This window comes from Mus caroli, unplaced genomic scaffold (assembly GCF_978045245.1).
Source record: "Mus caroli unplaced genomic scaffold, Mus_caroli_1 scaffold_7, whole genome shotgun sequence".
NCBI lineage: Eukaryota > Metazoa > Chordata > Mammalia > Rodentia > Muridae > Mus > Mus caroli.
Window position 1 is genome coordinate 96,987,562 of NW_028227262.1, and position 11,407 is coordinate 96,998,968.

Genomic DNA, 11,407 nt, shown 5'->3' on the forward strand with positions numbered 1-11,407 from the left:
GTGCTGGGACTCGAACCAAGATTCTTGTGCTCTTAACCACTGAGCCAACTCCCTAGTCCCATTTTCACTTTACTCAGACTCTTCTGAGCCTGTGTTGGACTTCTCTCTCCCTTTCCACCCTCAGAACCTTAAAGTAGTAAGGTTGAGTGGAAACTGGTTTGTTAATCTTCAGTGACATCTTAATTTGAAATTGCAATCTTCGAGTACACACATTAACAGTGCTCTTTAAAATGCTCTGTGTCTTCACATACTTGATTACAAAGTTTCTGCTCAGGCCAAGTCCTGCTCTATGCCTGGAAGTGCTCACCCTAACCTTGCTGGCATTTCTAAGAACAATGTTACAGCTCAAGGCAAGCAGAAATGATAAAAGTGTTTCTACTAATTGCAGCAAACGGCTCTGGAAGTATAAGCTGAGAGAGAAGGCTAAGTGAGTTTCTGGACAATTATTCCTCCTAAAAGCACAATTCACAACCACGCAGTCCTAATGGTTTAGTCCCCAAGTTCTTGACTGAAAGTTTGGAGGCATGAAATTGCAGCCTTTCCAGAAATGTCAAATGGGGAACAGTAGACTATATAGTATGCACTATAGAGTATTAGACAGTAAACTATGCAAAACTCTGTGATTTTCCTATTACTCTGAGCAAAAGTGAATGTTTCTGGACATACTGTTTTAAACAAAAAGAAAACATTTAAAGCCAAAAAGATTTGCTTTTCACTTACTTTTTGGTGCTAGGGTCTAACCCACATCCTGTGCTCACTAGGATTACAACTCACTCTAGCACTTTCCTGGACTTCGCCACTAAAAAGCCCTTGGCTCAGGTTCAAGAGATGGCTCAGAGATCAAGAGCACTGGCTGCTCTTGCAGAAGATCTGGGTTCACTTCCCAGCACCCACATGGTGGCTCACAATCATCTGTAACTTCAGTTCCAGGAGACTCAGCACCTATTCTGACCTCTGGAGGGTTCTGTAGATATACCGTGCACATACATGCACTCAGGCACACATACATGAACATAAAACAAATATTAAAAATAATGCTAGTAAAAATCTTTATTGCTGAATGTACTTACTTAATTATTGGACATTTGAGACAGGATCTCATTCTGTAGCTCTGGCTATCCTAAAATTCATTGTGTAGACCAGCCTGGCTACATAGTGAACTCACAGAAATCCGTCTGCTTCTGCCTCGTAAGTACTGTGATTAAAGGCATGTGACGCTATGCCTAGCCTATCATTGAATAATTTAATACAGAAAGATGGTCACTTGTCTTGAAAAATCCCTCCACTTCTGAAGCTTACGTGGAACAGACAATGTTACTCACATCCAGGATCATTAGTGGGGGCATAAACCATGAATGAACTCTAATATCAGGCTTATTAAGAAATCTAGCATACAGTGGGGTGGTGGTAGTTTCAGTTATTTGAGAAAACAAGCTGGGAGAACTCTTATAACTCAATAGTTCAAAGCCAGTCTGGATAACAGAGAAGGACCCAGACATAGGAAAAGAAGACATAAAATAATCAATAGATAAATAAATGTTGTTTTTAAAAGTTGGGGTTTTTTTGAGAGATATTTAAACATTAATGTCCATATTGTATTATTCAGATGATATTTAAAAAGTTATAGGGGAAAAATAAGTTATTTAGGAAATCAACCAGTTAGGTCTGGAGAGATGGCTCAGTTGTTAGGTGCTCACTGCTCTTACAGAGGACCTGAGTTTGGTGCCAGGCCCGCTTGGGGCCCGCTCATGATTGCCTGTACCTCCAGCTGCAGGGCATCTGATACACTCGTCTAGATTCCTGGGACACTGTTCTCACTCATCTACACACACACACACACACACACACACACACACTGGGACACTGTTCTCACTCATCTATACATACACACACACACTGGGACACTGTTCTCACTCATCTATACACACACACACACACACACACTGGGACACTGTTCTCACTCATCTATACACACACACACACACACTGGGATACTGTTCTCACTCATCTATACACACACACACACCACACACACACACTGGGACACTGTTCTCACTCATCTATACACACACACACACACACACACAAACATAGGTATACTAAAATAAATCTTTCAAAAACTAAAACCAGCCGCTTGAAGTGAGTTTAGATTTTTTTCAGTGACTAAATCAATTTTACTTTGATAGTAATGATGTATAAAACAATTTAATAAGCACACATACCTTATAATATAGTAGGACTCTTGATTTGGAAGATTGAAATCCCGGTCTCTTTACTGAGTTGATTCAGTGAGGTCTGCTGAGATGGTTTCGTTGTTAATTGAGCCATTTTACAGCGAGACAGGCAGATTAAAGAGTGTAATTTACTACTCTCTCCCTCAGCTCGTGGCTAATTTTAGGGATATACATACTATTTTTTTTCAAGTGTTAAGATGATCAAAGTTACAGCTGTTGCTCAAGCTTTCTCTGGGCTTTGAGTGACTTAGAATAATGTGCCTAAAATACCAGTTTCCCCACTTTGTTTGCTTCAGTTATGATCCTCAAGGCAGCCTCAACATTGAGAAAAAACAACTTGATGGGTTTATATGCCTTTTTAGCCATGACTAACAATTACAGTTTTACTTTACGATGATGAGAAGAAAAAGAAATATTGTTCATGTTTACCATTATGTTTTAAGAAAACTTGAAATTAAAATATCATATTCCTTCCCTGTGAAAACAAACTTCTGTGATTTCACCCTGAGGCTTTGACAGTCAACCACGAACAAGGGTTTGAAGAACACTCTTCTCCCTGGTCCCTCCTGAGAACTTTGTAAGCTTCGAGTGTAAATGCAAACAAAAAATGCTAAGCCTTTTGATGTTGAAGATTTGATGGCAGTAAATTCAAGGATTATGAGCTAGGACGGGCATGCACAGGAAAGCACGAGAAACTAACAGTAAATATGCGCGACACTGGCTCCCAACAGAGCACTGCAGAGTCTGAGTCACTGAGTGTTAGTGGGAGAGGTGGGAGGAGAGAGGTGGCAGAAGCCATCCATTGGCTACATTCACATTCATGTTCATTTACATGCTAACGAAAGAACAGGGTTCACTCAAAGGCTTCATTTACTACAGGCCTTTTTCCCCCCTTCCTTATTCTTTTTCTTTCCTTTTTTTTTTTTTTTTTTTCCCCCCGACAGGGTCTAAGCAGAGTGAAATTCAATTCTAGTCAGACCTGGGTCACCAGGGAGTCGATATCCCAAAGGCCTTTTTGTTCCCCTGGTGTTGAGATCTGAGTGAGTTAGTATTTAGCTGTTGGAGTCCAGGAAGCCTCTTACTAAGCAAGACAATGACCAAGGCTTGTGGAATCACCATAGCTCCACCCAGTCAGTGTCATTCTGAGAGGTGACCTCTGCATTTCCGCTACCCAGTGCGAGCTTGGTAGAAGTTGACCTGGTCATCCCAGGTCCAAGTGTCATTGATTGGCTGGTGATGGACAAGGCACGACATGAGTCTGTGTGATGCTTCATTCAACAAGTATCTTGGATTTATTACCTAAATCAATCTTGCTTTCCTCTTACTCGGCTTATTGTTTAGCAACAGGAGCATGCGGGGACACATCCCCTTGTTTGCATCTGGTAGTGACTATCAGAAAAAGAGAGAGGTCTCCTCAAGCCTCACGCAGGCATTGCACAACTGTTGAAGAAGGTGGCTGATCATAGAGTTACTAAGATATCAGAAATGGACGTGTTGTATCTAAGGAAGAAGGCAGAACATGAGAGAACCTGATTCTCTCTCTCTCTCTCTCTCTCTCCCCCCTCCCCCCACTTTAAGAAATAAACTGGTGCTTTCTTCCTTGCATGTTTCAAATGCTGAGGAAAAAACAAAACAACCTTTAGCCTCAGAAGTTTCTTCTTTGGAACATTTCCCAATAAATGCATACCAAGTACACGACCCTGAAAATATGAAACTTGAGGAATTAACTCAATAAAAATCGTGGTGGCAAGAAGTGCATCTCTGTCTCTATGGTACATATCTACTTTGGTTGCCTGTCGTCTATAGGTTCCCAGTGTCCTAACTGAAGTGAAAACTTCCAGACTCGGTGGTGGGTATAAAAGTGACTAAAACCTCTCTAGCCCCACACTGAACTTCAAAGTGTTCTTACTCTTTTCTTCTGCTATAAAACTAAGATGATGTCCAAAATGCCCTTATAATATCTGCTGTTAGCCTAGATCGAAGGATAAAGAATAGTAAGGCCCACTTGTGAGATGGAGAGAGAGAAAGAGAGAGAGAGAAAGATGTCTTGAGTTTTTTGGAGTTGTTATTGCTGAATCACATAGAAAAAGTTGACTCACATATTTAACAAAAATAAACCATTTCAAGTATTTTTTCTCTTCAGTACTTCATCCACAAAGCATGATTTGATTGTGTAGATTTACTGTGGTACACAGTAGTTTCATTGTGCTCTGAATACTTGCTGAGTCCTGGAAATACAATACTCTATTAAGCTTCCATTTTAATGAAAGAAAGATGCAAGAGATAGGGGAAATGGGCAATTAAAATAACTATGCAATAATTCATGAGCAAGGTAAACCAGACAGAAGGCTGAGGTCACAGAAAGCGCAGTCTTGGGATCTGGCAAGATGGCGCAGCAGGTGAAGGTATGTCCTGCCACGTCTGAAGACCTGAGATTTATCCTCGAGATCCATACGGTGGAAAGACAGAACCGAGTCCCACAAGTTGTGCTTTGATCTCTGCTAATGTGCTCAAGTACAGAGACACACAGACACAGTGAGAGGCATACATACACCCAAGGCAAGAACCTGAAATGCCTCAAGAAGTTGGCATTTGAATGAAGAATGAGATGCTGGCCGTGAGGAGAGCATTGTAGGTTAGGGCGTAATAACTATGAAGAGTCTGTCTCTCTCCAGCGTCCATCTTGACTAATCTTCTAGAACATGACAGCATTGTGAGATTCTGCGGTGAAGTCATTTCAGGAGTCAGACCCAATTTTATCATCAAACACCATGCAGGGTCCGCACTGTGGACTTTCTTAGAGCAGAATGAAAAACGGATCCTTCCATCCGATGAGAGAACATAGAACGGGAATGTAGAAGACCCAACAGTAGCTAACACACTGGGAGTGAGGGGTCAGTCCCTTCTCTGTTGACCTCTAATTGAAGACAGCCTTGCTGCTAGCTGTTTCCTACCTAGAAATGTTATGCCTTTACAAGAATATTTTGAGGTAGACCTCACAGACTAGAAATCCTACCATGGAAGAAACATTATGGCGTGTCAAATGTATCAGATACCCCTGTGCCAAGATGTAGAAATGCCCTGCTGGGGTGGTCTCCACACTGGTCTGGAAGGAGAGGCATTCTGTTAGATGTACATCAGCTAATCAAGTCACATACGCGGTTCCAACAGGCTTCTTGTTCATCCTGTGTCTCTGGCAAAGCTGGAAGGCTGCCTGGATGTCTGATCGAATTACCAAATTCTAGGTTTCTCTTCTGTTCTCACTAATGTGGATCTGTGGTTCTCCCGGCCACCTGTGCAGGCAGAGTGAGCCACAGAAAAAGCCACCTGTGCAGGCAGGGTGAGCCACAGGAAAAGCGATTGAATTCCTTTCAATTTGGTTTCTCCTGAGGTCTACCCCCACTCATTTCTTTCCCTTAAGGCAAAAGGTGCAGTATAGGGGGAGGAGGGAGGGACGGGCAATTCGTGACTTGGTGCCTTTAAATTCCAAGTTCTGCATTTCAGTGACTTCTAACTCAACAAGAATGTTTAGAAAGCCAGACTCAAAGCTGTATTGGGAAGCCGGCCAACCCTCTGCCCACTGCACCTGGTCCCTTAAGAGATAATTTATGTGTGAGGCAATGGGAACACTGGAAGTGGTTTTCATTTTGTTTTGTTTTAAAGGTGAAAAATGCTTTTTATCTGTACAGGCGTAATCTGAAGGCAACAGCAGGCGATTTATATGTATAATTCTGCAATTTGCTGTACTAGTTAAACTATTTTATCTGCCTTTGCAATGATAAAAAAACACATTGCTATAGTGCTTCCATATAACAACAATTTGAAGCAGAAATAGAATACAGACAGATAAAATTGTGTAATGCCTTCACAATGGTGATTTGAGCAGCAATTGCTCCATTCCATTAAGAACAGGGAGAGTGCTTGCAGCCATCTCAGAAGAAGCCATAATTGGCTGCTTAGGGTGCCGGTAAGTAGACTTTATCTTCTGAAAGTTCAGATTTATTTTATAAGTGAATTCAAAGCCCAATTTTAAAATACAGTTAGTGTTTAGCTAAACACACACACACACACACACACACAATTCAGCAAAATGGATACAAGAGAATAAAACGGCAAGTTGCCTCAAGTTGATTATCACTTAAGAGTGTTCAAGCTACAAATCTGGAGTACTCAGAGAAGCCTGCTGGGCAGCAGGATTACTAATTAAGACAAGTTTAAATTGGTTGTCATACATCAGCATAAATCCTCAAATCTCTTAAAAATTTTATTATTCGTTTATTTTATGTGTAGGAGTGTTTTGTCTGCATTTATGTCTTGGCACCACATTCATGGCCTGAGGAGGCCAGAAGTGGGTGTCAGATTTCCTCGGATTGGCATTACAGACGGTGGTCGTAAGCTACCGTGTGGGTGCTGGGAATTAAACCTGGGTCTTCAGGAGGGGTAGTCAGTACTGTTAACTGCCAGGCCATCTCCCTAGCCCTACAATTCTTATAGAATCTAGGACATTGGAATTACATATGCCACGTTCCTGTGACCTTGGAAGATAATAAGCACTAAACGATCAGCCTGGGGAAGCACCATTACCACCGTAGTTTTCTTGCTTTATTTATTTATAACCATAACAGCAATGTGCTAATTTTACATTTGTGTATATATGTTTTTAGCTGAAACTAAAAAGTGTTTACCCTTCTTTGGATAACCTACTTAATACGATAGTCCATTCTTAGGTTAACTATCTTACTATAGTATCTTTCAGCATATAAACACTCTGCCATTAGATCTTTAAGTGGTTTTAGGTGACCGAGTGGAACAGCTGGTACTTCACAGGCTCTTCTCAGCAGCCAGCAGAACAGAGCATAACAGGGTAAAGGGATTCTGAGGACATTAGCAACAATCAGTTCTTAAACAGCCATTCACTTTTACTTACCAGTTTAATTGGTAAGTAAAATAAGATCTCTAGCTCTTAAAGATTTAAGAAAATCTCAGACTAGATATGTTTGTTGTAGGCTTAGATTTTTCAGAACCTACTTTATTAAGGGTTGTTAAATGCTTTAACCTCCCTTCTAGCCCACCGCCCACCAGAGGTAGTGGAAAGGAAAGGTTTATAGGGCAAAGGGGGATGTGGACCTGTTTATAATTAGTCCTTTGGGGGTGATTCCAGTCTTCCTTGTCAGGATATCAGCAGTTCCGCTCCTCAGCAGTGGTAGCTAGAGCCACTTGCAAACACCATTCACGAATCAACGATAGCAGTTCCATCCAGAAGAAACCTCGAGGCTCTGCCAATTGGGAGTCTGTGGGGCCAGAATACCACGAGAAGCTTGTTGGTTCTCTCCACAAAGTCATGAAGACACAGGATGATCAGTGAGGAAGGTAAGGCGAACCAATGCCACAGGGTTGTCAGCGAAGACCAGAGTTAGCAAAATCCAATGAAGACCAGCAAAAAATGTCAAGGGGAACTAGTGCCTCAGCATCATCCACTGTCTGTTGGCTTATACTTATACCCTTTCTAAACACCAAGTGTCCTCTCAAGCCTCTGCTCTAGCAAAACACCACATGCTCCTTTTCCCAGAAGCTTCTAGAACATACCATGTGTCTGTTCTCAGCAAAACATGCTCCCATAAGCCAGTTTCCAGAAAAACATCACATGACACAACTGAGTCTCCAAAGAAACCAGAAATGTCCACTTCAGTTAATAATCATTATTTGAAAAGACTTACCTGGTAAGGATGTCCCAATCAGAAATCGATGTGAGAACTTTTCTTCTTGGGAGTTGATAATAAATTTGGTTCATATTTGTGTCAAGGAAATCCATGGTTTTAAAAATTGAATTGTTCGTGTACTTTCCTTAGGGAAACAGTAGGTCACTTCTCAACCCCACAGGGAGGCCACCTGTAACACTCCCGGTTGCTTCAATTCCATTTGGCTTCGTCACTAAATCTTCACTCAAAGCTGTCTCCTGACAGCTCACTTCAGGCACTTACCTGTTAGTTGTGGAAATTTTATGTGAGAACTTATCTTTCTTGTATGCTTACCATTATTCTCCTTTATTGCTGGAGCACTTCTAGTTTCCAATTATCCCCAGATAGTTATATTGTAATTGTATTTTGTTTATTATTCAGGATCACATTGTTATAACTACATCATGCTATTCACAGTTGAGTGTACCGTATACTATAATACCAATATTTGCTATGTCAATTTAGAAATACAATTCACTTATTGAATAATATTCTTGATTTTCACTTATTTAATTTTCTGTGTGTTGGCAACCAGTTTGTTCCAGATCCTTCCCAAGCTAAACGGATCTCTGTTACCACATTTGAGGATGTTGGGGTGTCCACTTGTCTCTGTAGTAGTCGTTAGGATTGTTCTTGCATATGCTTCTGTTTTGTTCTAGTTTGGGTCAGTTGTCCTCTCTGCTGGCGACACTGCCCTCCAGGGCAAGGCAACCCTTTCCCATAGACATCCATGGCTTGTTTTAGTTTTTCAGGCCAAATGGTCACAGGTCTGTCTCCTCAGCTTTGATGTTTCAACAGTTAAGCAGTCACGGAGAATGTATAAATGCTGGACGTGACTGTGCTCTGACAGAGCTTTATTCATGGATAGTGAAGTTTGAATCTCTCATATTTTCATCTCAGTAAATACTCTCCCTTTGATTTTTTAAAAGCCACTTTAAATTGTAAGAAACCCCAGACTACTCTTCTTCAGTCATGTGAAAAACAGGCGACAGATGAAAGTTGGCTCGGGGAACAGTTTGCTGCCTGCCTTTGCAGGGTGACTCTGCTTTCTGTTTTGATTTGAATCCCGACATCCCCCAAACCCAGCTATTTTGTGTTGTTGGGTTTTTTGAGAGGGTGGCTAGTTTAGGCTGGCCTCAAACTCACCTTTGTAGCTGTCATGGAGTTTCTACCTTCCAAACACCCAGTATTACAGGGGCTGGGAATCAAACCCAGGGCTTCATGTATTCTACTGATTCAGCTGCACATTGCTGTTCAGAAATGTTTCACACACTTACTTTGATACATCATATCCTCTCTCTCTCTCTCTCTCTCCCCCTCCTTTTGCCTCTCCCTTCTCCTCTCTCCCTTCCTTTTTTAGCTATAGTGCCCTTACTGGTCTCTCAAACTCCAGACAGATCTGACTCAGCGTCCTCAGTGCTCGGGATTACAGGCATGTGCCAGCACCAAGCTTACATCTTAGATCTCTATCTTCTAATTGCCTCCTGAGGAGGGGTGGGGGGGAATAATATCATATAACTGAAGTTCACCATTTTGCTTTACAAACTCTGTGATTTTGGAGACATTTCTCCATCATTTGTAAACTTACATTGTTGCTACCAAGAAGTCTGATATCAACATGATTCTTGTCTTGTTTGTAACAGGGAGGTTATGAATCCAGGGTAGTCTTGAGACTCTTTGAGGATGACCTTGAACTTGTGACCCTCCTGCCTCCACTTCCCAAATGCTGGGATTTTAGTTGTGCTCTATGCTACAGGGTTTTGTGAGGTCCTGGGGACTTAAGCCAGGGCTTTGCACACTAGGGAAGCACTCTGATAACAGAGCTCCATTCCCTGCCTCCAGTGAGAGCCCTTCTCATTTCTTCTGCATTTATTTATGTGTGTGCTCTTATGCTGTGGCACACTTGGGAGGCCAGAGGACAAGCTAAGGGTCTGTTTTCCCCTGCCCTTATGTGGCTTCCAAGGGAAATGTCAGATTTGGTGGCAAGCATCTCTGCCTGCTGAATACTCACAGTGACCCTTAAACTTGTTTTTGTTTAGTTACATATTTATTTTGTGGTTCTGAGGATTGAACCGAAGGCCCCTTGGATACTCAACAAGCGCTCTTACGCTGGGCTAATCCCCAGCCCTAAACTTGTATGTGTTTAAATCTAAAATTTTTAATATTTCTCCTTTATTGTAAGATTGTGAAATTTCATAATTTAAAAGATTTTTTTGTTGTTGTTTTTGCTGGTTTTTTTGTTTTGTTGTGTTTTTTTTTGTTGTTGTTGGTTTTGGATAGGGTTTCTCTGTGTAGCCCTGGTTGTTCTGGAACTCATCCTATAGATTAGGCTGGCCTTGAACTCAGCGATCTGCCTGCCTCTGTCTCCTGAATGCTGAGATTAAAGGTGTGTGCCACTACTGTCCAGCTAAAAGGTTTATTTTTATTTTTATTGTTTTTAGTTATGTGTGTGTGTTGTGTGCCTGTGTGGGCATGCACATATCTTTCTCCTTTCATCTATTATTTTTTAAAATATGATTTTTATCTCATCTTTTTTGGAGATAACTGCAACCTACTACAAACTTAGTTAAATTTTTTTCCCATGTATTTTAGGCACACACACAAAGGTAAGGAGATCTAAAAGGCAATGGCAGTTCTGAAGTGTGTGGATGGAGTTTGTGGAGTGAGATAACTTGTAGGGAACACACACAGTCTGTAGATCTGTCATCATGGTGGCCTGGCCGTATTCCTCAAAAGGAATTGTATAACTCTGGCCTAGAATATTTAAGTTTTGTTGCTAGCATTTTGGGAATAAAAAGAGAGAGAGAGATTGAGAGAGAGAGAGGTATTTTTTAAAGGGTAGTATAAAATTTTTCATATCATCTTCTTGTTTTCTTAGTATGATAATATGGTACCTCTCTCTCAATTTTGCCTAAGTTCACGGGGTCCTGAATCCATGTATTATCTTCTGCTGGGGAATAAACATCCTGCCATCTGGGAGGGACAGTCTATAGTATTCGACTGAAGAAGCAAGAGCTTTGTGTTAGCTTTGTTGCTTTCAGAGTGTATATATATACATATATACATACATATATATATGTATGTATATATATAAATTTTTTACTATTTTAGGATTTATTCGTGCATATAATGTGCCTTAATAGAATCCATCCCTTGTTTCCTCTAACTCCCAACTACCTCCTCCTCTTCCTCCTTTTCCCTCCCAGCTTCATGTGCCTTGCTTTTGAGTCCACAGAGTTCATCTGGTGCTGACTTGATGTACATGGGTGTAGACCATCGGCTGTAGCATGAGGAACCTGGTCATCTCCTGGGCTACTCAGAAGGTTCTTTCTGAAGTAAATGAGCTTGTTTCTTAGAACCCATGGCCAGTTTAGGATTTAGCTCTGTTGGTCTGCTTTCCTGTTTTCAGTGTTCTGTGACATCATCCCTTCTCTT